Below are 24,527 nucleotides of genomic sequence, written 5' to 3' on the forward strand. Positions count from 1 at the left end.
AGCAGTGAGTGTTTAAAGCTATTGAATGAGACAGGGTGACGGTGATACACAGACAAATCAGCCAGGATTGCCGGTTGTTGATCGCTTTCCAAGGTTCACTTTGTCTTCCTCCCTAATTAAAAGGAGTTCAGGCCAATTGCAGTGCATTACTGGCTGCTACTCCAGCTCAGTCCAGTTAACTCAGTGGAGACTGAACCTGGGCTCTTCCTGGTTTCACGGCTCAATAGCACACCATGGGGTGCATTCAATCACTTAACAATCAGGAGCGTGTTTATACGATTCATGATCCAAACCAGAACATACACTTCCAACTTATTCACACAGCAAGGCACATTTGTAATCTAAAACTCAGTTACCACAACTGACAGTCATGGAAAGATCCATAGCATCAATAACAAGTTAACAATAGACTGGCCCGAAATGTTACCATATCTAACGTTTTCTGTGTGAGTATAGTGACAATGTAAAATAAAAGGAGATTTTGGCCCAAATAGATTTCACTTAAATCCCTCTGTTTGCTCACAAGGAGGTAGAATGTCAAGATGAATGTCTGCTTGTGTCAAACATTTTGGACTATGCAGTGATTCAAATGCACACTGGTTATTGATGACATAAGCTCTCACTACAGTTGCTTTATTTGATAACCTTGAGTATTTTTGTCTCTGCATCAAACCTATCAACATTTAAAAGTTGATTCTGTGTATATATATTAAATGAAATATGCATCTAATTGGAATAATTAAAAACACTAATCAAAATAAGAATCCCTATTTGTTTTGCTCATTAAATGTCCTTACCTTCTACTTTGAAGAATGACACATGATTAAACTAAGGACAGAGGCAAGGAGATGGAATTAAGATAATTGCAATAACATATATGGTTAAAATGCAACTCATCCAAAGATACTGAATCATTTTCAATGAAGATTTAACTAAAAGAGATCATATTTAAACATAAGTAGAAAGGCACAATTGTAATTTTAAAACACCTTCCACAACTTCAATACGTCCCAAAATCCTTCACAACCAACTTTTGAAACATAGTCTTTGTGGTCATGTAGGAAATGCAGTTAACACTGAGGAAACTCCTACGATTAGAAATGTGACAAAGGCCAATTAATTGATATTAGTTAATGACATTGAGGAGTAAACATTGACCAGGATGTCAGGAAGACCTCTCCTACTTGTGTTCATAATACTGCCATGATCTGTAATGTGGCAACCTGCGAGGCCAGACTCTGATCCAAGAGATAGGAACAGGCAGTTTTGAAATTATGCATCACATCAATAGCTGCTTAATAGTAACTTGTTAACCTGGGATATCTCTTCAAGAAATTCTTTGGACAGGTGGAGAAGTCTTCTTCCTGATGTTGAAAATCCATTAACCAGGGAACAACCTTTGTCCATCCTTTAAAATTGAAGACTTTTAAAGAAATTATGTAACCTCTTCAGCTTTCCGTGGTGCCTGAGCTTTTTGTTATTTGTTGGATAGTGGGTACTTGTGCTACATCTCTAGTTGCCCTTGAGAAGGTGATGCTGAGTCATTTTCTTGAACTGCTGCAGTCCATGTTGTGTAGGGAAAAGTGCTGTTATGGAGGGCAGTCTGGATATCGAGCCAGGATGGTGAAGGAGCAGCTGATACATTTCAAAGGCAGGATGGTGTGTGACTTGGAGGGAAGCTTGCATGTTGTGGTGTCTCCTGCTCCCGGTCTTAGGTTGCAAGTTTAGAATATACTGTTGGAGGTGCCCTGGTAAGCTGCTACAATGTATCTTTTCCCTTGGCATCATCTTGCAGGACACAGGGATTTAGCCATATTCAAATAATCTGTAATATTCCAAAGGCCCACAATTTCTGCAGCAGATGCCATATTTGCTCACCACAAATTCAGCCTCAAAAAGCACTGATTTCAGCCAAGATCAGAGAAGGCAGCAGAGACTAATTATCTGCAATAATGATGATGTTGGGAAGGAAGGACAGGAAGAAAATTGTTCAGGGTGCAAAGTCAGACATTCCTACATCAGCTAAACTTGAAGGAAGCTGAAATTTATAATATTTTGATTCATAGAATCGCTACAGTGTGGAAACAGGCCATTTGGCCCAACTAGCCCACATCGCCCTCTGAAGAGTAACCCATCCAGACCCGTTACCCTACCCTATTACTTTACATTTCCCCTGACTAATACACCTAACCCTGAACACTATGAATACAGCCCTGAACACAATGGACAACTTAGCATGGCCAATTCACCTAACCTGCACATCTTTGGAGTGTGGGAGGAAACCGGAGCACCCGGAGGAAACCCACGCAGACACTGGGAGAATGTGCAAACCCCACACGTTCGCCCGAGGTTGGAATCGAACCTGGGTCCCTGGCACTGCTAACCACTGAGCCACCGTGCTGCTCATTTTGGTTGTCATTTTGCTGAGTTTAATGGAGCATTTCTCTCCAAGAGGCCTAGTGGATTTTCTTGTGTTATCATCTCAAACTTGACTTGTTAACTACCTACCACAATCAAGCACTTCAATGTTTTACTCAAAGTGTATCTGATTACCTGCATTGCAAAGGAAATAGATTACCTGTTCAGTATCACATTGCTGTTTGAGGGAATATGCTGTGTGTAAATTGGCTGCTGCTTTCCTACATTAAAGCAGTGACTACGTCAAAAGTAGTCCATTGTTTGTGAAACACTTTGTAGCATCCTGAGGTTATGAGCAGTGTTATAAAAATATAAATCTTCTTTTGTACTCCTTTCTGCTGAGAATATTGAAGTCTGCATCAGATCGAGACTCAGTCTTCAGCAAGGAAGAAAGAAACTGTGGAAAATATTAATATTTAAAACAAAAGCAAAATATGTGGAATGAACTGCCAGAGGAAGAAGTGGAGGCTGGTACAATAGCAACATTTAAAAGGTATCTGGATGGATATATGAATAGGAAGGGTTTAGAGGAATATGGGCCAAGCGCTGGCAAATGGGACTAGATTAGGTTAGGCTATCATGGACAAGTTGGACCGAAGGGTCTGTTTCCGTGTTATGCATCTCTATGACTCTATGACACTATTACAGATACAGAATTCTGAAATAAAAGCAGAAATGATTGACTTGAAGTGTTAGTCTGTTTTTCTGTCTCCACAGATGCTGCCTGACCTGCCAAGTGTTTGTCATCACTTTCTGTCAATACCTGGAAATGCATTTTAACCAAACAGCATTATATTACATTAACAATCATAACACATTATACCAGGTTTACCAGTGTCAGCTTAAGTTCACTTTGGATTTCAGTGGGAAAGAAAAGCAGGTGCTTATTTGTAGCATCTGGTTACAACTGCTGAGCAAACTTAAAAATGCCCTCATAGAAATATTACTGATCTTAGGAGATGCACACACTGTGGTTGAATTGCTTATGAAAGCTCACTGCTTGGGCACCTATCTGGAGAATGGCCTCATTGACAAGATATAAACAGCCAAATGGGACTGTGCAATCATATTGCAACATGAGCTGTCACTTTCAGGAGTAGTAGGGAATCACTTGGAGCTGACGAACACTTGGGAAGTGCAGTGCATGTCGCAAACAACTCAGCACTCAATGAGTTACATATCTCTTCAATCAATAACGTTGTTATACTTCTAATTTGCAGTATATTATGCCATATGAATAACCATGATCATTTTACACAATGATTTCTTACTGGTGAAGGCCCAATCCATTACGTGCTTCAGTGAACCGTCCTGTAGCTTATGTGCAGCACTTTCACCCCTAGGTGATGGAAATACCTGCACTGTTTCCAGCTCCAATTAATTATGGTTATCATTATATGTTTAATTCATGAGAAAATTTGTTTGCTCAGCATTCCGGACAGGGTACTTAAATCCTAGATCAATTGATAATGTTCACACCACCTTGAATTAAAATACACCAAACTGGAAACTTTCTTCCCATGTTTACTCAACTTTCTTTCCTTAAGCAAATAGAATTAGTACTGTATTCTGAAAGTAGAATTAAAAGTAAAATTATACATTACTGGTCTTTTGTCTCATATAGTCAAAGAAATTTAGTAACTGATTTTCATGGAAATTACTATTGCATGAATAGTAATCAGAAATTCCAGTTGGAATTTCTGTAGCACTCATAGAATACTGATTGGAGGTGGCTGAATTTATTAAACAGATTTCAGTATTAGAGACTTTGGACAAGTTGACCTGCATTTATCATTGGTTTTCCTTTCTAATTTATTCTCTGTGATATTTTCCCAAATGACCACTGTTGGTATCTTGTGGTATTTGCCTTTTCTACTGGTACTGGGTAAGGGTATTTTGAACTTGAAAATATGCATTTACAAAAGCTATTTTAAATAGATACGATAGTAGAGCTTGTTAGATACTAAAGAGCAATGTTGCAGTATTTCCACAAGGAGGTTGAACAATTCATCCACTTTACTAACACATTCCACCCCGACCTCAAATTTACCTGGACTGTCTCAGACTCCTCCCTCCCCTTCCTCGACCTTTCTATTTCTATCTCGGGCGACCGACTCAACACAGACATTTACTACAAACCAACCGACTCCCACAGCTACCTAGATTACACCACCTCCCACCCTGCCCCCTGTAAAAACGCCATCCCATATTCCCAATTCCTTCGCCTCCACCACATCTGCTCCCAGCAGGACCAATTCCACTACCGAACAACCCAAATAGCCTCCTTCTTTAAAGACCGCAATTTCCCCTCCGACGTGGTTGACGATGCTATCCATCGCATCTCCTCCACTTCCCGCATCTCCGCCCTTGAACTCTGCCCCTCCAATCGCCACCAGGACTGAACCCCACTGGTCCTCACCTTCCACCCCACGAACCTCCAGATACATCGTATCATCCTCCGTCATTTCCGCCACCTCCAAACAGACCCCACCACCAGGGATATATTTCCCTCCCCACCACTATCAGCATTCAGGAGAGACCACTCCCTCTGCGACTCACTTGTCAGGTCCACATCCCCCACCAACTCAACCTCCACTGCCAGCACCTTCCCCTGCAACCGCAAGAAGTTCAAAACTTGCACCCACACCTTCCCCCTCACTTCCCTCCAAGGCCCCAAGGGATCCTTCCATATCCGTCGCAAGTTCACCTGCACCTCCGTACATATCATTTACTGTATCCGTTGCACCCAATGTAGTCTCCTCTACACTGGGGAGACAGGCCGCATACTTGCGGAACGTTTCAGGGAACACCTCTGGGACACCCGCACCAACCAACCCAACCGCCCCGTGGCTGAACACTTTAACTCCCCCTCCCACTCTGCCAAGGACATGCAGGTCCTTGGCCTCCTCCATCGCCAGAGTTGAAAAATGTGGTGCTGGAAAAACACAGCAGGAGGAGCAGAAGAATCGACGTTTCGAGCATAAGCCCTTTCCCTCCCTCCTACCCTTTATCTCAGCCCGCTTAGCACACAAGCCTCATTCCTGAAGAAGGGCTTATGCCCGAAACGTCGATTCTCCTGCTCTTCGGATGCTGCCTGGCTTGCTGTGTTTTTCCAGCACCACATTTTTCAACTCTGGTACTCCAGCATCTGCAGTCCTCACTTTCTCTTAGTTGATCTCCTCCATTGCCAGACCCTGACCACACGATGCCTGGAGGAAGAGCACCTCATCTTCCGCCTAGGAACCCTTCAACCACACGGGATGAATGTAGATTTCTCCAGCTTCCTCATTTCCCCTCCCCCCACCTTATCTCAGTCCCAACCCCCAGATTCAGCACTGACTCTTGATCTGCAATCTTCTTCCCGTCTTCGCCACCCCCACCCCGTCTCTGGCCTATCACCCTCACCCTCATCTCCTTCCACCTATCGTATTCCCAGCGCCCCTCTCCCAAATTCGCTCCCCCCTACCCTTTATCGCAGCCCGCTTGGCACACCAGCCTCATTCCCGAAGAAGGGCTTATGCCTGAAACGTCGATTCTCCTGCTCTTCGGATTCTGCCTGGCCTGCTGTGTTTTTCCAGCACCACATTTTTCAACACGTATTTCTTTATTTGCCAATCTTTTTCATTCCATTTTTCTGCAATACTGATTTGAATTCTTCAATAATGCTTTAACTTGAATTATGTACTGTTCTATAGTATGCTATAGTTTGTATGTACTATAGCAGTGTATCCTGCTTTCACTCCTTTTTCTTCATAAAACTGTATCTCTGTGTTGCTTGTTGAGTTTCCCCAACGTTTTTAGGGTTTTCTCACTTTTCTTAATTAGGAAAATGATGGATACTTGCTATTTTGAAGGTTTTTCTGCATTCTGCAGCCAAGTTGGAGTTTTCCCACTTCTTGCTGGGTAAAATGAATGTTTTCCTGCCTTTCATGGTCTAAAACATCAGGCACTTTCTTCTACAAATTTTCTAAAATAAAGTTCTCTTTATAAGCTGCAGCCTTTATAAGCTATCCCACTGAAATTGCAGCTTAATTACTGAGTTTCAGTCTCTTTAAGTAATGACATTTGGGCAACTTACCAGTACAACCACAGCTTAGTATGAGGATTGGGTGTTCACCACAGCTTAGTATGAGGATGTTCTTCTGACTTGAGACCCCATTCCCATCAGAAATGGTGACCAGAGGCTGGGAATGCCCAGAGCTGGGAAGGCTAACCTGCCCTAAATATTAGCCCTTGTTTCCACCCCCACTCCCTGATGGACACTTACTGTGAGGTTCGGGAGAACCCATTCTACTAAGCCCACTGTTGGGGCTCGATGCTGATCCTCTACCTGAGCCTCCAGCTATATCGACAATGGCCACTGCTCTTGTATAGGCGAGCTGTTGATTGACTGTAGGTTCCGTAGGGGCAGGAAATTCCTCTTAAGAATGGCAGGAATCCCAACTCCAATTGGATAAGTTCCTGAGTGGCACTTAAGTCAGGTGGGGCCATATAGGATAATAGCATGATAGCCAACTTAGCTGGAAATGCATCCTGGTTAAAAGTAAAGTTACCATAGTTCTTGCATATCATAAAGTTACTTTCTCATTTACAGAGAGGGAGAGAGTTGAATGGTGATTGTTTAACCTGAGAGTCATCCCACCTCAGGCTAAAAAGGAGGTTAAGAAGGAGAATCCTTTGTGTTAACTTTAGCTGGTGCTTTCTGTTTATCTTTTTGGCTGAAGAAGCTGAAGTTGGGATGGTTAATGGCTATTTTGCATCAGTCCTTGCTGCTGAAGATGCTATTCAGTGCTGTTACATACAGTTGATAGTACAATTACATGTTTAGAAAAGGTTTTGGGTTCTTGGAGCATGCTGTCTAGTTTGGCTTTTCAAGCCTTTGGTTGAGGGTAATTCAAGAAATGGTGGATGATTATGGAAACCACGAGCACATAAAATATAGACACATAAAGACTCCCCAAGGCTTTAGGTTGTTCTCAGGGACTGAAGAGGCTACACGGTGTCTAATATGTTAAAAGAGCAGTAAGTCAGAACCAGGAAACTATTAGCCCAATAGCTTAATTGCACAGTCAAGTTGCTGGAGAGAGTGGTGTTTGAGATGGATTGCTCAATTATTTAGAATGAGCAGCTTTGTCAAGAAGACCTCTCAAATTATCCAGAATAAGGAGCAAATTACTGCAGATGCTGGAATCTGTACTGAAAACCAAAATGCTGGAAATCACAGTGGGTCAGGCAGCATCCGTGGAGAGAGAGCAAGCTAATGTTTTGAGCTGATAAGTTCTGGTGAAGAGTCATCTGGACTCGAAATGTTAGCTTCCTCTCTCAAATGATCAGCCTGGGCTAATGGCATGCCTTCACATCAGAAGGTTGTGGGTTCATACCCGACTCCAGTATTTAACCAGATAATCTAGGTATCACCCCAGTGCAATACTGTAGAAGCAGGCCACTGCTCAGGGTGCTTCTTTCTCTTTCTGTGACCTTTCCTAAAAGATATTATTAAGCTGGAGAGGGCTCAGAAGAGATTTACCATGATGTTGCCAGGTATGGAAGTTTTGATTTATAAAGGTATCAGCCATGCCAGCTGTGCCATTAGCAGTGTGTGTTTGTGCCTGCTGTGTCATTGCATTGCCAGTGAAGGACAATTCTGCAGTGTCAACACTTGCCTGGATGTTCTGCTGGAGTTGCAAGATGGCGATGGTGCCAGAGATGCCAGTCTATTCTGAGATATCTGAGCAGTGGTGAGTTCTTCTGGCTACAGTGCATGGTAGAATCTGGGTACCATTGGCAGGTAGGTAGTTAATGACGTGAGTTTTAGGCTGAACACGTGAGAAAACTTGCTAAGCCTTGCAGAGAGAAACCCTCCATGAAACTTGCTGAAATTGAGACCTGGTCAAAAAAACATAAGATTCAGTACATTAATGATCAACCTTGGTGCCATACCGATGATTCCACACTGTACGTTCTCTCTGGGTTCTTTTAACGCATTAACCAAATCTCACACAATGAACTGAGGCAATATTTCAAAGTTTTAATATCATTTGATACATTCCATTATAGATATATGTCCCCGATTTCCATTCAGAATTAACTGGTGGGGGATGAAGCAGCAGGGCAAATGGAGCAAGGATACATAGTGTCCTTAAAATCAGGATTGGCATGAATTATCCATTCCCCATCTCGAGTAGAGATCTTGGGTGTCACCACTTTATATATCCATTATATTCATATAATAAAGTAGTGGGCTTTTCCCTACCTTCCTCATGCAGTAGGTCGTAAATGAGGGAGAGCCCTGGTTTAGGTCACCTGTGCTCTTCTCCAGTTGAGTGAGTGCTGTGCCAGTTTATTCTCAGGTTCATACTAGATTTCTCGGAATCTCTGAAGTGCCCCATCCCCCTTTAATTTATACCCTTCCCCATTTCAGTGCTGCAAGTTGAATCAAGTTCTTTCGAATTGAAGCGCAGTGCGTCTGCTATCCAGGAATGTTCCCTGCACAACCCTATGCTTTCTGACAGGGTTAACTAATGGCCTACAAATCGAGTTTGAAGACAGCAGCGATTACCACTTCGAACGGAAAGTGTAAGTCAAGTCCCCTCACCCAACTTATGGGATTTGTGTGAGAGTGGAGAGGATGGAAGAAAATAGCTGCAGCATTGCAGGAAAGCACATCAGACTTAGTATTTGTGGACTGGATCTGAATAAGAATGCACTCATTTCAGAACAGATTCTTATGTAGAAGCTGACTTATGTATTATGATGGTATATAGCCCATTGAATGCCAAATTAAAACAGATCACGCTAATGAGCAAACGAATAAAGGATAATAAACACACAGTGTTTACTTAATGTTGCTAACTCGGAAGCCACATGTTTTACCATTTTCAAAAAAGAAAACATATTATAATGATACTTTTCTTGGAAAGGAATGAAAGGATCTATTTTATTTGTGGATGTTATGCTATGCAGATTTTTTCTTTCTGCAGTGAGGTCAAACAAGATACCAATGTTAGTCATTTTCTTTTTATAACCAATTAAACAACGCACCACTATTTAGCATCACAGGCCCTATTAGCCTAATTTATTTATTTTACTCCTTTACTGCCAAATGCTTTCTGCTGTTTTTGTTCACTTGAAAGATTTGCACTGTTGCTGGAGGGACATCTTCCACAGGGCTCATCACCTCAGGGTGGGGGTTCCCATCCCAGTCACTATCCTTCACTCACAAATATAAACCATTGAAGAGATTTTCACCCTGAGGACAGTAACTTTGAGGCCTGAGGCAAGTGAGGAAGGAAATGGTAGTTTAATGTAGTTGTCAGGACAGATAGCTGCATCTTCCTATCTATGCCCAGGTAAGTTCTGGGTGGGAAGGACCATGGGTGACCATCTTGCCCCACCTCCAATCAAGAGCCTTCATTGGTCAATTAAGGATCACGTAAGTGTTTATTCCTGCATGAGCTGCAATGCTCTCAGCTCCAGGCAGAACAAAATAGAGGCAGCACACCTAACAGGCATAGCACTCGTCTATCAGTTGTGGATGGACCCAGGCAAGAATGTGTACATGTTCAAGGGAATGAGCATGAAACAGGTGGGGATGCCTACTTAAAGCTACCCATAAGCTCTTGCTTTGAATCTCCCCAGTCCTCCTTTCTCTGCCACTTTTACAATCCTCCATTACCCAAAAGCAGGTAATATTGTCCCTAAACAGCTGTTCCATGCTTGGATTCACAGGGAGTGTTGCACTGACAGCAGCCTTGGCCTCCTTCATGGCACTGCTAAGCAGTCGGGTTGATAGCCTCTGATTGGCTGGCAGTTCCGGAAGGCTAGGACATTCTATACTCAGGTCCCCAGTTGGATGGAAGTCTGTCGGTGTCTTCTGAATTGTCTGACGGGCACAAAATCTGTTAGGCCTAACAGAGAAAATTCTGCCCGGTGTGTGTAAAATTGACACGAGAATTGGTTGCCTTCAAAAGCCCAGTTGGAATAGTTGCAATTCAAAATGAAACATGGGCACTATCGTCAATGATTAGCATTTATTTATTACCTTTGATGAAGTAAAATATCTTTAAACATATTTTCCCAGGAATGTGAAAGCATCACGTGAAGAGATATTAGGACAGACAACCAAACGTTTGGTTGAAGATGGACATTTGAAGGAAAATTTTAAATGACGCGAGAGAGGTAGAGAAGCAGAGAAGTGCAGGGCACAAATTCTAGAGCTTAGGTCTTGGGCAGCTGAAGGCATGGCCACCAATTGTGGAGTGATTAAAATCAGGAAGCGTTAAGATCCAGAATTAGCAAAATAGAGAGATCTCAAAGGTTTCTGGGGCTGAGGACATTACAGAGAAAGGAAGTTTTGAGGCTGTGGAAGAATTTGAAAGTAAGGATGAAAATGTCATGACCGAAGCCAATGCCAATCTTGATGTTAGTCGAAGGGGAGGATCCCCAGCAAATATTGACAAACTATTCACCTGTATGGGGCCTCAGAGCTGAGATCTATTAGATTATCTACACCATGGAAACAGGCCCTTCAGCCCAAACCAACCCTCCAAAGAGTTACCCACCCAAATCCATTCGTACCCCTGTCTAATGCACCTAACACTATGGGCAATTTAGCATGGCCAATTCACCTAACTTGCACATCTTTGTGATTATGGGAGAAAACCCACATAGACACAGGGAGAATGTGCAAGCAGTCACCCAAGGCTGGAATTGAACCCAGGTCCCTGGTACTGTGAGGTAGCAGTGCTAACTACTGAGCCACTGTGCCACCCCAGCCATTGTGCTGCCCTGTCTGTCTGTCTATTCTATCTGTCTGATCTCAAAGTTTGCATATTTTCAGCAGAGGTTACTGAACAGTGAACAGAAAGGCTGAAGAGGTGATAAATTGGTACAAGTGAGAAATGGAAGAAGTAACAGCTTTTGAATTCTATTGAATTGAGGTCCATTCAGTGAAAAATGGATTCCATGCAAAGTTTTGCCCATGATTTGCAATATTATTAGGTTGGCTTTTTACTAGAGTACTCAAAATTAGCTCAGTGAGTGATGAGTAAGCCAATAAAGCAAGCTTCATTTTTTTTAAACCAGTAAAATGTAATTGCTGGTTTTCAAATTGTGTTTAAAATGGCAGCGAAGAAGGACTAAAAGCAGTAATAAGTTGGATCTTCCACTTTTTTGCAATATTTTCTTGTGATCTAAGAGGCCTCAGATGGTCTGTAGAAACACACTATGAAAAGGTTGTTGAGGTGGAAAGTAGTGAACTTGGCAAGGGCTGGAATAGGGGGGTGGTACTGGGGACTGCGGCGTGCAGTATTTTGACTTTGGCAATAGTATAAAATAGTTGACTTTGGAAATAAAAATGGAGAGGGATTTTTAATCCAATGTGTCTAATCCAATATCGCAAGTTTTACACTCACAGCCAAAGTTAAAAGTACCCCCATCTTGTGATAGAATGTAGAAAAAATTAGACTTACGTGAAAGAGTGAAAACTAATATTGCTTTAATGATACAATTTTATCTTTAAATTTCAGATCAAAGGCAGTCTGAATATTTCCATTGTGTGGTACAGGCACACAGGAAACATACTGTGTCTTTAATGTCTTTAATGAATACTAAGTGTACCAGACTCCCTCTTCAGCGTTTAAAATGATGTAAGTATGTTGATCATTTAAATTATTTAAGTAAAAAAGATGACATCTTATTAAACTGTAAAGTGCTGAATTGTGGAAAAAGCAATAAACACAAATGGAAAACCATAGAATCTCTCTTGATTATCAGTGGTTTCTGACTTAACTCAAATGTTGTAATTGATAAATAAAAAATATTCAGGTAAAAGGCCACAAATGATTACGATGAAATTATCCGGAAAGCACATTTTGTTTTGCGAAAATTCAATCAGTTGGATTCAGTTGACGTTCTAATTAATAAGTAGAACTGCTAAGTATATTTCTTTGCACTTCAAAAATTGATTTTTTTCTTGCCAATGAATATTTTTATCCTATGACACATATCACACATGACAGTGAACTTGCACACTATAAACTACAAAAATTGCATTTTGAGAATAGTTTGTTCACCTTATCTCTTTTTTTACCTCGGTTTGTCTTGGTAATTGGTTGTCAGGAGATGCACACAAAAGGCTAGTGCAGTATAGCTGTAGTGTTAGCTTTTCCTGTGTAGAGAGGCCTGAGGTTTTCACTCATTACCTCCTCACATCAGTGTGGTTTTGATCAAGAATTTTCTATTTTGGGAGGTTTTGACTGTATGCGGATCTTTTCACAACTTGGTGTTCAAACTGTGACTCAACATTGTACTTTGCAATTCATTTCACTCATCAAATTTAGCATTTAAAAAAGTTTGGAAATTTTACTATTCAAAATATTTTTTCACAATTTCCTCTTGGGTAATAAAAGGATTACCTGAATAATGCCTCACAGTTCTTATGTAGAACAGGAAGTCTTGATAAAAATCATCCAACAGTCGGGGAATGTACCTCAGAATTGGCATTTAGACAAGCACTGTAGCATTAATTAGGTAGCGTTTACTCAACCTTGTAAAATTGTATCTTAAAAACCATTGAACCTCTATTGTCTTTCAATGCTGATTGTCCACTTCATGAATATATTACCATTATCACAATGATAAGGGGAGAATGATTGAGATCAAAAGGTCACAGATTTTAAATTTTAGGTAAAAGAAGCAATGTGAGGAAGACTTTTTAAAAAGCATTGAGTTGTTAGGACCTGGAATACACTGTGAGACAGCGTAATGAAACCTGATTTAATTGGGTCTTTGAAAATAATTGGATAAGCACCTGAAGAAAGAAAAAAATTGCAAGGTTACAAGAAAAGGAGTGGGTAGTGGTAATCACAGAGTTGCTGTTGCAGAGATCTGCCTTGGACACAATAGGCCATACAGCCTTTTTTGTGGTGTAACCTTTCTACAATTGCACTATATTTTTGCACAAAGAGTGGTTGGAATATAAAGCTCACAACAGCCCACATTAGCAATGGCTATCTTTAAGCAGTTATAGGTAACCATAGTGGGGGTGATGGTGACAATATGGTAATGTCATTGGACTAGTAAGTCAAGGCTAATAATCTGGGACATGGGCTCAAATCCCCCCATGCTAGCTGGTGGAATGTAAAAGAATGAATGCACCTTGGAGAAAAGACTAGTCTCCGTAATGCTGACCAGCAGAAAAGGGAAGCAGTTTTCTTCCCAGAGGATGGTGGTTAACCAGATGGATTTTAGGGTAATTAAGATGTGCAACAATTGCTCACATTGCCCACATCCCATGAAAGAATTTGTTAAATCATGAGGGAGAAAGAAATAGAAATATGCCGATAGATCTGGATGAAGTAAGAGTAAATGTAAGCACAGAACACTTGGGCCAAATGACCTGATTTTGGTGGTGTGAAATTCCACATAATTATCAAGCTCTCCAACATCCAATAAAGACTGTTTTCTGGTATTTTCACTGTGTTTATCTTTGTTTCCACTCCACTGGACACTGCAGAAAACATTTTGAGTTATTTCTTTTAATCACCGTGGTGAAACATGAAGATTGTGCTGAGATATGTAATAGTGAATAAATTTCAAGGTGCAAGAGATAAATATTCTGTATACCAATCGTCATTAAAAACATTGGCATAAATTTGTATACCTAGGTCAAGTGTGTAGAAGCAGAAGAAATCCTGGCTCTATGAAGCAAATCTTAATAAATCGCTGCCCACATTTTTTTATTTATAGTCAAGGGAGTTGGGCCATGTGCCCCTAAAAGAGAGGCTGCCAATTCACAATGTGTTTAAAGGCTGCTCGGGGACTCTGATGCTGTGTTCATTATTCAAAGTGAAGGTGAAACTATAAACAGTCCCTCCAGTTCACCTCCTCACATTCCTCACATCCTCTATGCCCATTCATGCCATCTAATGCCCTGTCACCACCCCCATGTTCCACATCCTTCATGTCAATCTTCATGTATGCACACCTATCTATGGTCCCTAAAGTTGCTTGTGACACCCGATGGCCAATTATCTATGTCCCATAGACCATTATATTTCTCTGCCCCAATAATGCCCATGGCCTGTTATAGCCCTTGTGCCAACCCAGTGCCACCACTCTTTCCCTTCCCTCTCCACACCAACACACATAGTATTCCCTGTGGACATTCCTCAGGAAGCATGCTGACAGAAAATAAAATTATGTCAATTGATCCAATTATTGAAAAAAAATCATCCTTTAACTAATTCCTTATGAGAAAAAAAGCAACTTTAAGGTTTAATCCTTCCTATCGGAAAGATGTTGTAAATCTTGAAAGGGTTCAGAAAAGATTTACAAGGATGTTGCCAGGATTGGAGGATCTGAGCTACAGGGAGCAGCTGAACAGGCTGGGGCTGTTTTCCCCGGAGCGTCGGAGGCTGAGGGGTGACCTTATAGAGGTTTACAAAATTATGAGGGGCATGGACAGGATAAATAGACAAAGTCTTTTCCCTAGGGTCGGGGAGTCCAGAACTAGAGGGCATAGGTTTAGGGTGAGAGGGGAAAGATATAAAAGAGGCAACTTTTTCACGCAGAGGGTGGTACGTGTATGGAATGAGCTGCCAGAGGATGTGGTGGAGGCTGGTACAATTGTAACATTTAAGAGGCATTTGGATGGGTATATGAATAGGAAGGGTTTGGAGGGATATGGGTCGGGTGCTGACAGATGGGACTAGATTGGGTTGGGACATCTGGTCGGCATGGACGGGTTGGACCGAAGGGTCTGTTTCCATGCTGTACATCTCTATAACTCTATGACTCTTTAAATATTTAATCTCTTCTGCAAATATCTCCATTCTCATAAATAATTGGAGTTGTCCATTAAAGTGTTTATCCCATATCGTCCTATTGTGAAAATGATAGTTTGGGAAATCAGTCATGCAGCACCAATCCTATTATGGTTTATGCGAACACAAATAGTGAAAAAAATCTCAAGCTGTTTTTGGACAGTTTCTTAACAGCTTTGACAGTTCCTTGACAGTTTTGATAGTCCCAACATCAACCGAGTTATCAACAAAGTGTTGGGAGAGGACATTGACAATTCTATCAAGTGGCATTTGCTCAGCAATAACCTGCTCACTGATACTCAATCTAGGTTACCAAGGTCATTCAGCCTCTATCCTCATTACAGTCTTGATCCAAACATGGACAAAGGAGTTACTCTCCAGAGGTGAAGTGAGAGTGACTATTCTTGGCATCCATGCAGTTCTTAAATGAATATAGCCTCAAGGATTCCTAACAAAATTGGAGTTCATCAGAATTTTAAAATGGGAGGAAAACACTCCACAGAATGGACCCATACTTAGCACAAACCAAGATGCTTGTGATTGTGATGAAGGGTCACTGGACCCAAAACATTAACTCTGCTTTCTCTCCACAGATGCTGCCTGACCTGCTGAATTTTTCAGCAATTTCTGATTTTGTTTGTTGTGATTATTGGTGGTCAGTTGTCTCAATTCCAGGAAAGTTTTTTTTAGGGTTCCTCAGGGCACTGTCACAGTCCAACCATCTTCAGCTGCTTCATAAAGGAACTTGCGTCCTTCATAAGGTCAGAAGAGGGGATACTTGCTAATGATTAGACAATGTTCAGCTCCATTCACAACTCCTCAGATTCTGAAGCTGTCCATGTGTGTGTTTAGCAAGACCTGAACAATATCCAGTCTTGGTTTGATAAGTGGTAAGTAACATTCATGTCACAAAAGTGTCAGGTAATGACTATTTCATACAACGAAAAATCTAACCATTTCCCCATGACATTCAATGGCAATACCATCACTGACTCACCCACTGTCAACATCCTGGTGGTTACCATTAACCAAAAGCTGAACTGGACTCGCCATATAAATACCGTGACTACAAGAGTATGCTAGAAATTCTGTGGCAAATAACTCACTTTTAGAATCATAAAATACCTACAATGTGGAAGCAGGCAACTCAGCCCAAGTCCTCCAAAGAGCAGCTCACCCAGACCCACCTCATCCCTGTAACCCTGCATTTCCCATGGCTAATCCAACTAGTCTGCAAATCCTTGGACACTATAGGACAATTTAGCATGGCCAAACCAGCTAACCTGCACATCTTTGGATTGTGGGAGGAAACTGGAGAAAACCCACACAGAGACAGGGAGAACTCTACACAGACTGTAACTGAGGGTGGAGTTGAACTTGGGCCCCTGACACTACAAAACAGCAGGGCTAACCACTGTGCCAACATGCCACCCAAGCAGGCTTTGTCACTGTAATGCCTGTCCACTATCTATAAGTCAGGAGTGTGATGGGATACTCCCACTTGGTTGGATGAGTGCAGCTCCAACAACACTCAAGAAGCTCAAAGATATCCAATATAATGCAGTTCTTTGATTGGCACACCATCCATCACTTAAAATAATCATCCCTTCACCACCAAACATACAGTGACAGCAATGTGTACCATCTTAAAGGTGCACTGTACAAATTCACCAAGGATCCTTCAACAGCCCCTCTAATTTTTACCACTGGAAGGACATTTTACAAACAAGCACCCATACGTTACACAGTAACAAAGTATCTATTAGCTCCACCAAAGGGTAGCTTACCTCCTCCAAAACTGTCCCAGGACCAGCTCCAAAGAGTCACTTCAGCTCAAAGGGGTACCCTCCCAAAAACGTGTCCTGAGCACTGAGCTGTGTTACCCTGGTCAAACCATTCCTGGGTCCACCATTCAGAGGCTCCAAAATCCAATGTCATTGGAGCCAGTTGGGCATTTTTATTGGGCGTTGTGAAGAATCATCCCAGACTCAAAATGTTAACTCTATTTCTCTCTCCACAGATGCTTGCCAAGTTTCTCCAGCTTTTTCAGTGTTGTTTCAGATTTCCAGTATCTGTGGTATTTTGTTTTTATTTGTATGTTATGGGCTTGACTGATTATACTAAGCTTTGTAAGCTGTTGTGATCTTGTTAAATTTAGCTGTGATCTTGTTGGGTTTGTTCCAATGAGAAAAAGACAAAAGGTTTCAACAACTGCTGTCTTCTTTCAGCAATTTTTGCACAAGGCAGTGGAAGGGAATAGCACATGGTAGTGGGATCTTCCTCTCCTTCCTGAATTAGAATACTTCATCAACTAAATTGGAAATTTGAATCAAACAATGTGTTTCACAATGTATGGACCTACAGGATATGAACTAAACACTAAATTCATGACTCTGTAAATGATTACACCCCCACCCGCTCCCACCACCCCCTTCTGGGAAATGATGTCACTGGCAAGCATTTTCTTCCAAAGGATCATTGTTTATCTGCTCCCTGTAAAGCCATTTTTCTGAGTCAACTTGCTGGCAGTGTGCTAGTGGGAATAATTGAGGACAAACATCTCAGAGTTTTACTGACAATCAATGTATCATTCTTTGACAGACTATTAACAATCTGTTGACCTAGTGAAAAGCATGTTTCCAAAAAAAAGACCATCTTGCATTTCTTATCAATAAGATGCTCACACTGCATAGATGCATACACATATTGAATTGTTGGATTTGCAGTTAGCACACTTGAGAATCTGCTCATTGTCAATATCTGACCCAAAACTAATGATTTACGTTCCAAGCTAAATGCTGCTTTTATATTTCCCGTCAGCTCGTGTTTTCAGCCTCTGCTATCATGGCAGACCCTGAGTTATCCCCCATACTGCCCTACATCTGCGTGACATGAAAGATAATCACGTCACCGTTACAGTCCTGATAAACTATGGTTTCCTTTGCTCTGTATCCTTTTGAAGTTGCAGACAGTTTCATGATACTTGATAATCTAATCTCTGCCCAGCTTGTTCCTTATGCTGTTCTGGGACAGCAAAGTGAAAATATTATCCGAGGAGTATTGATTGGCATATGTATGGGCTAGGTAGCACAATGATTTAAAGATCCAAATGTGTACATTGTACAGCTGAAATGTTGGAGCTGGAAGCAGGGGAGGTAGGTGTGGTGGTGGAGGATTCTTGACATTCGTAACAGCAGACTATTAGTTTAATGTGAAGAGTATTCAGCTAGATGCAGGATTTGATAAGGGGAGAGGGTGGTGAGAAGTGGAATAATTTCTTGCCTTAAGCAGCTGCAGGCTAAATAACAATTACCAATGCAAGACCAATAAAGAAGTTGTTAGTTATGGGTATTATATCTCTGCAGCCCAAGAGAAGGGAAAACAGTACCAAAGGTTAAAGCACTTTTCCTTGGTAATTCCTAAGGCATATGGAACAAAAACCACCAAAGATACTTAACATGTTGAATAAAATGTCTCACTGAATAGGCCTTGGACAGGAAATGTATGAGGATTACGAGAAGTGGTGTAAAATAAGGAACAACTCTGACACAAAAGGCTTTTTTAGTTGGAGTATAAGGACACAAATACAATTTTAATTCTTTTTCCTTTGCCTAAAAGAAACAAAGTGGGATTTCCACCTGACTGCCTATATCAAGTCCTAACTCAGTGGATACACGATGAACTGTAGTTTATATACAAGATGCGATTGTTTAAAAATTTCATCTACTGAAGTTGAATTAATTTTGCACCAACTTTTTTTTATAAGTTGGTTTACAAATTCGTCACTCTTCTGTGCAGCACCATATTTCCATTGCTTACCATGCACATTTTAGAGATAATGTACTTAGGAAATGGGAACCAGACTGCTGATGATTGTGGGTCCTAAATTTGGCATTCGTAATGTAACGGTATAATGAACAGATGGTTGAGGTATTTTGAGAGTGTTTCATTAAAGTATAACAATATTTTTAATGTCCCCCCACACAAGTTCATAGCAATGACATCAATGCCAACATTAGTGTGATATTCTGGTCAACATATAATTATTATTTCATAAGACAAAATGGAGAGCATTCCTTGTTAATCAGGATCATATATTATTTTCTTTGGATTGCAAGGATTAGATAATTTACTGTAGCAAATGTTCTATGATATTAAGTGTCAGTAAAGTTTTGTCAATATATCTTTTTGTGATGTGTCAGGAAAAATGAGACAAAGTGAAAAAGGATTTACAGAGGGGGTTTACCATTTCACTACATTTACTACCATCAACAAACAGAAATAAAAAAAAGCATATTCATGTTTATATAATGACAGAATTCTGTGCACAATTAAAGAAACAATTGTTTTATTAGGTTGTCATTTGTTTATAATATTTGTGATCGATAATGGACATAAAATTGATGGTATAGTGCAGTGTGACACCTGGGAATCAGGGGTCTGTGGATGTTGAGGCCTTCCGAATAAGATATTTGGGCAGAAGTAGCCTAATTGGCCCATTGAACCTTCTCCACCATTCACTGAGATCGTGGCTGACCTGATAATCGACAGTACATGTCATGTCATGATCAGACTGTCTTGCAGAGCTCCCAGCCTGTTCAAATATACTGCTCATTAACAGACTGTAAGTTCCGTGTAACTCAGACATACAAACTTACATAGGCAAAAGTGGGTACTGCAGATTCTGGAGATTAGAGTCAAGATTAGAGTAGTGCTGGAAAAGCACAGCAGGTCAGACAGCATCCGAGGAGCAGGAAAATCCCTGATGAAGGGCTTTGGCCCAAAACGTCGATTTTCCTGCTCCTCAGATGCTGCCTGATTTGCTGTGCTTTTCCAGCACTACTCTAATCTTGATACAAACTTATATGTCTGGAGTGTCCTGAATGTATTCATTCACACACCTGGAGCCTGTACTTCCTGGCTAGGGGGTGGATTCTTCATCTTTATTGGGTCCTTAACTTTGAGGGGACTGAGTTACTGACTGTAGATTCCAAGTCTATTTGCATTTGTAACAACATTGCTTTGCTTCTCACCTGAAAACCTGTGGAGGTGTTTGCCATCTGGGAAGAATAGAACTTTTACTGATAACTTCTCAAAGCTGGAACCTCCTTGCCCTGCTGTGACTGATGTTAATTTTATGTGTATAATGAGGCACTATCAATATAGGGGATTACAATATTCGACTGGCTTCTGCTTTTATATGCAGCATAGGGAGTGGGAGGAGGTTCAGAAGAAGCATTTTATAGAATGCATCAGTGCCTGAAAAGTTCACTCTTAGGTCCCTGTCCTTACTGCCATCATCTGTGAGCCTGCTGTGGGCAATTGGGCATGTTCAAAGAAAATGTAATGACTATTGCAGTGAATCACATAGTTCTCTTGTGCTTGCACAGCTGTAATGCTGAGGTTGCACAGAACAAGGGAGAAAACCCCTGTGGAACCTCACCCCTGCACATTTGATTTTCCATCTTGAAGCAGATTGCTTTTACTGTTACCATCAAGCTTTACGCGGAATGAATGTTGTGGTACTATCAGAACTGTCCACTCCAATAGCAGAAGGAATGTTGTCACTTAAACACAGTGTCACCAGGTATCAGGTCAAAATATGTTTCCATTTTGTGTTGCCAAGGCCACTGATGGCAAAAGTAAGTGATTATTGAAGGCTATTCTGTTTCCTGGCCATGGGCAGCATAAGCCTGAACCTCTTCAATGGGTATTCAATGGATTCCTGACCTGGAGACCAGTTCTTGACATCAAGACGGTACGGTCCAGAAAATGAAAGATACAACGGCATGTTTTAAACAACTGCCTCTGTCCGAACTAGCCAATGTGGAAATGTTTTTGAGTTGCTGATTGTCACCCTGAACTCTGGCCCATGAAGAAATGAGGCAGAATTGGCAAGCAAATGCTCGATATGGTGGCTGAGTACTGAAACAGATGTGGTATGTGTAGACTTACGGAAAGCTTTTGGCAATTAACTGGAAAGTGGTAGGGCTTTTCTTGGATGAAGTTCCATTTAACAATCAGACCTTACAACAGTTCTATCAATAGGTAAAACCAATGGAGAAATGGGGGTCTGATGGACACTTACTTGAGGCCTGGTATTGTCCCCGGTCATAGATGAGTGATGAAGGGGGGTGGGTTGGGTATATGGGTTGTGGGGCAGGGGCTCACTAACAAGGACAGGGATTTGGCTTTCAGCAGCCCCTCATTTCCAGATCTTTCAATGCATCAGGATTTCCTGCCAAGTACCTCATAATGCAAAACCTCCCCCCACCCCCCACATTGAGTGCCAATGGCAGACTGAAGCGTTTTATTGAGTTTTAATTGATGGAGGGTGATCAGGAAGTCCATTAGATCCCGGCTGCCATCCTCCTGCCCGATAAACTGCAGCCCCACCCTTCCCCAGACACAAGCATGACAGAGGGAAAGATGTTAAATTCTTCCTGTGAAGTGGAATAAAGATAAGTGGATACCATTTGAGGTAATGTTGTTTTTAAGAAGTCACTTGAAGGATCAGGAAGGTGCTTTCCCTGAATTACATGAGGCATGTTGAAGCCTTTGCCCTTCCCATCACTCTCCCTCTCCCATGGAACCATTCCAATGCTATGGCTGGTAGCCTCTTGACTCTAGAGCCACCAGGCAGCTGACCTGTGATGTTGGGATGAAGCCTTGGAGTTAAAATAGCCTTCATGCTGCTGCATTCAGGAAAGGCTCAGTGCTCATCAGGCCAGCTGAGGCCATTCCAGTTCAATTCATCCTGAACCCCAGGGAATGGCTTCTAAAATGCAGATAACTGTGTAATAAAAATATACCGTAAATAAATAGCAGCCCTTAATGTCATACAATGGGGTGACCTTACACATGGCGATGTTCTCCTTGACTTGAAGATGGATGCTGGCAGCATGGTGCAAACAGTGAACATGACGTGGAGTTTATTGAATTGTGCAGCATGAAATAAGCCATTCAGTTCATTTTGTCTGTTCTAGCTCCTTGAAAGACTTCCATTTTTAAAAGAAAGTATGCATTCCCATTTGCCTTATTTCAGTATTTTGAATTGGTTTTAATGGTTTTAATATGGATGCGAGCATAAGAGGTACAGTTAATAAGTTTGCAGATGACACCAAAATTGAAGGTGTAGTGGACAGCGAAGAGGGTTACCTCAGATTACAACAGGATCTGGACCAGATGGGCCAATGGGCTGAGACGTGGCAGATGGAGTTTAATTCAGATAAATGCAAGGTGCTGCATTTTGGGAAAGCAAGTCTTAGCAGGATTTATACATTTAATGGTAAGGTCCTAGGGAGTGTTGCTGAACAAAGAGACCTTCAAATGCAGGTTCATAGCTTCTTAAAAGTGGAGTCGCAGGTAGATAGGATAGTGAAGAAGGTGTTTGGTATGCTTTCCTTTATTGGTCAGAGTATTGAGTACAGGAGATGGGAGGTCATGTTGCGGCTGTACAGGATATTGGTTAGGCCACCGTTGGAATATTGCATGCAATTCTGGTCTCCTTCCTATCGGAAAGATGTTGTGAAACTTGAAAGGGTTCAGAAAAGATTTACAAGGATGTTGCCAGGGTTGGAGGAGATACCATGACAAGTGTGTATCTTCCTAACCCAGCAACCACATTTTCAGTCCCTTTTCAAGGGAGACCAAGTGAATCCCCAAGTAATGTCCAGTGCCTGCATGTAATTGAATTTAGAAAATATACAATTAAAACCGAATTCAACTGTGATATCCCTCACGGTAAATTATCTCACTGGCACCAATTACCAGATTCCTCCTTGAATTATGAGGTAATATGATGACTAGTGGTTAGCACTGCTGCCTCAGCGCCAAAGACCTGGGTCTGATTCCAGTCTTAGGTGACTGTCTGTGCAGAGTTTGCACATTCCCTTTGTATCTATCTGGGTTTCCATTGGGTGAATCAACAATGTTAAATAGTCTGTAGCATCCATGGATGTGCAAGCTAGATGGATTCGCAATGGTAAATAAGGCGATGGGGAAAGGCTTGGGTCTGTGCAGACATGATGGGCCAAATGGTCTCTTTCTGCATTATAGGGATTCTACCATAATGACTGCTGGATGAAGTTTTTGACCACATTAAACATTGTGATAATGTATTCTACTAAGAACTATGTCCTGTAAGAATAGAAACAAAACCAGAGAAAATAGGCAAGGGAAAATAATTCCCTGTGAATGGTTAATCACAATGTTGGGAATTCTGCGATGTTGAGTAGTTTAATGTCAAGCTCAGCAATCCATCCAGTGGCTGTATCTGATGCAGTGTGTGAATGGTTGTGCTGCCATCTTGAATGATCTCTCAGGGCAGGAGCTGATGGTCTGATTTGCATGAACGCATTCACAATTTGAGCTGTTTCCTCATGTCCCACTGTTTGCAGCAAGTGGCCACATCTTCACTGCTGCAGCTTCTAAAGTTTAAGAGATGCCCAGATTTTCCATGGAAGGTTGAAACCTTAGGCTTCACGACTTTGGTTAGGTTTGCAGTTGGTGATATTTGTTGCCAACCAAGTCGTTCAAACATTGAGAGCTGGAGTGTGTTCCGGTAGGGAATATGGGATGTCAGACTGATGTATAGCTGTGTTTTTTTCCTGTCGTCCTACATCAATGCAAATACTTCGTTAGCTGTCAGCCAGTAGTGCTCTTTGAGGAGGATATTGTCCCCATGGATATGAAGAGGATAAAATGAAATTCTACAAAGAAAATCACATCATGAAAGGATTATGGAATGAAGTTTTATGCATCAGTAGTGCCAAGACATGGAAGTGGGCAACACACTTAAAAGAAACCAGACACCCCAGGAGGAGAAGGTTTTATTTTTGTCAAATTTCCGCTAACAGAGGATTATGTGATTTTTGAAAATTGTTATAAGACAAATCAAGAGCACGGTCTGTGGCATCTTTGAAGGACTGTTTAATCTGCAGCACAGAGGTATGCTAAGCCTCTTTGCTCTTCGTTTTTGGCTCCCCTACTAATGCCGGTCTGCAAAGCAAAGATGATCCCATATCAGTGGGCAAGGAAAGAAAACAATTAGGTGTGGTGATATTAGGCTGCATTGTGATAAGTCGACTGATGAAATAATTCCTTGATCAGTCTCATGGAAGAATTGTTCTGAAAACCTTGTGTTAGTCGCAGGGTTCTTCTTTGTTGCATTACCAGGATATACAGTAGACTTTATTTAGATTGGCCACGATTTTAGATTTGCACTGACGATATTAAACAGACCATATTATCTCCTTGTCACTATCTCTTCTTAACCATACATTG

General features: G+C 41.4%; 1 long non-coding RNA gene across 2 annotated transcripts in view; it reads left to right on the plus strand.

Moving 5' to 3' along the window:
* The window catches only part of LOC122549209, a 77,778-nt gene that overhangs the window by 49,049 nt on the left and 4,202 nt on the right, over nt 1-24,527 (plus strand). For both annotated transcript variants that reach the window (XR_006311460.1, XR_006311459.1), the window contains 2 exons: nt 8,840-8,994; nt 11,946-12,065. This is a non-coding gene — a long non-coding RNA (uncharacterized LOC122549209). The remainder of the gene's footprint in view (nt 1-8,839; nt 8,995-11,945; nt 12,066-24,527) is intronic.

The sequence above is a fragment of the Chiloscyllium plagiosum genome, chromosome 4 (assembly GCF_004010195.1).
Source record: "Chiloscyllium plagiosum isolate BGI_BamShark_2017 chromosome 4, ASM401019v2, whole genome shotgun sequence".
Taxonomy (NCBI): domain Eukaryota; kingdom Metazoa; phylum Chordata; class Chondrichthyes; order Orectolobiformes; family Hemiscylliidae; genus Chiloscyllium; species Chiloscyllium plagiosum.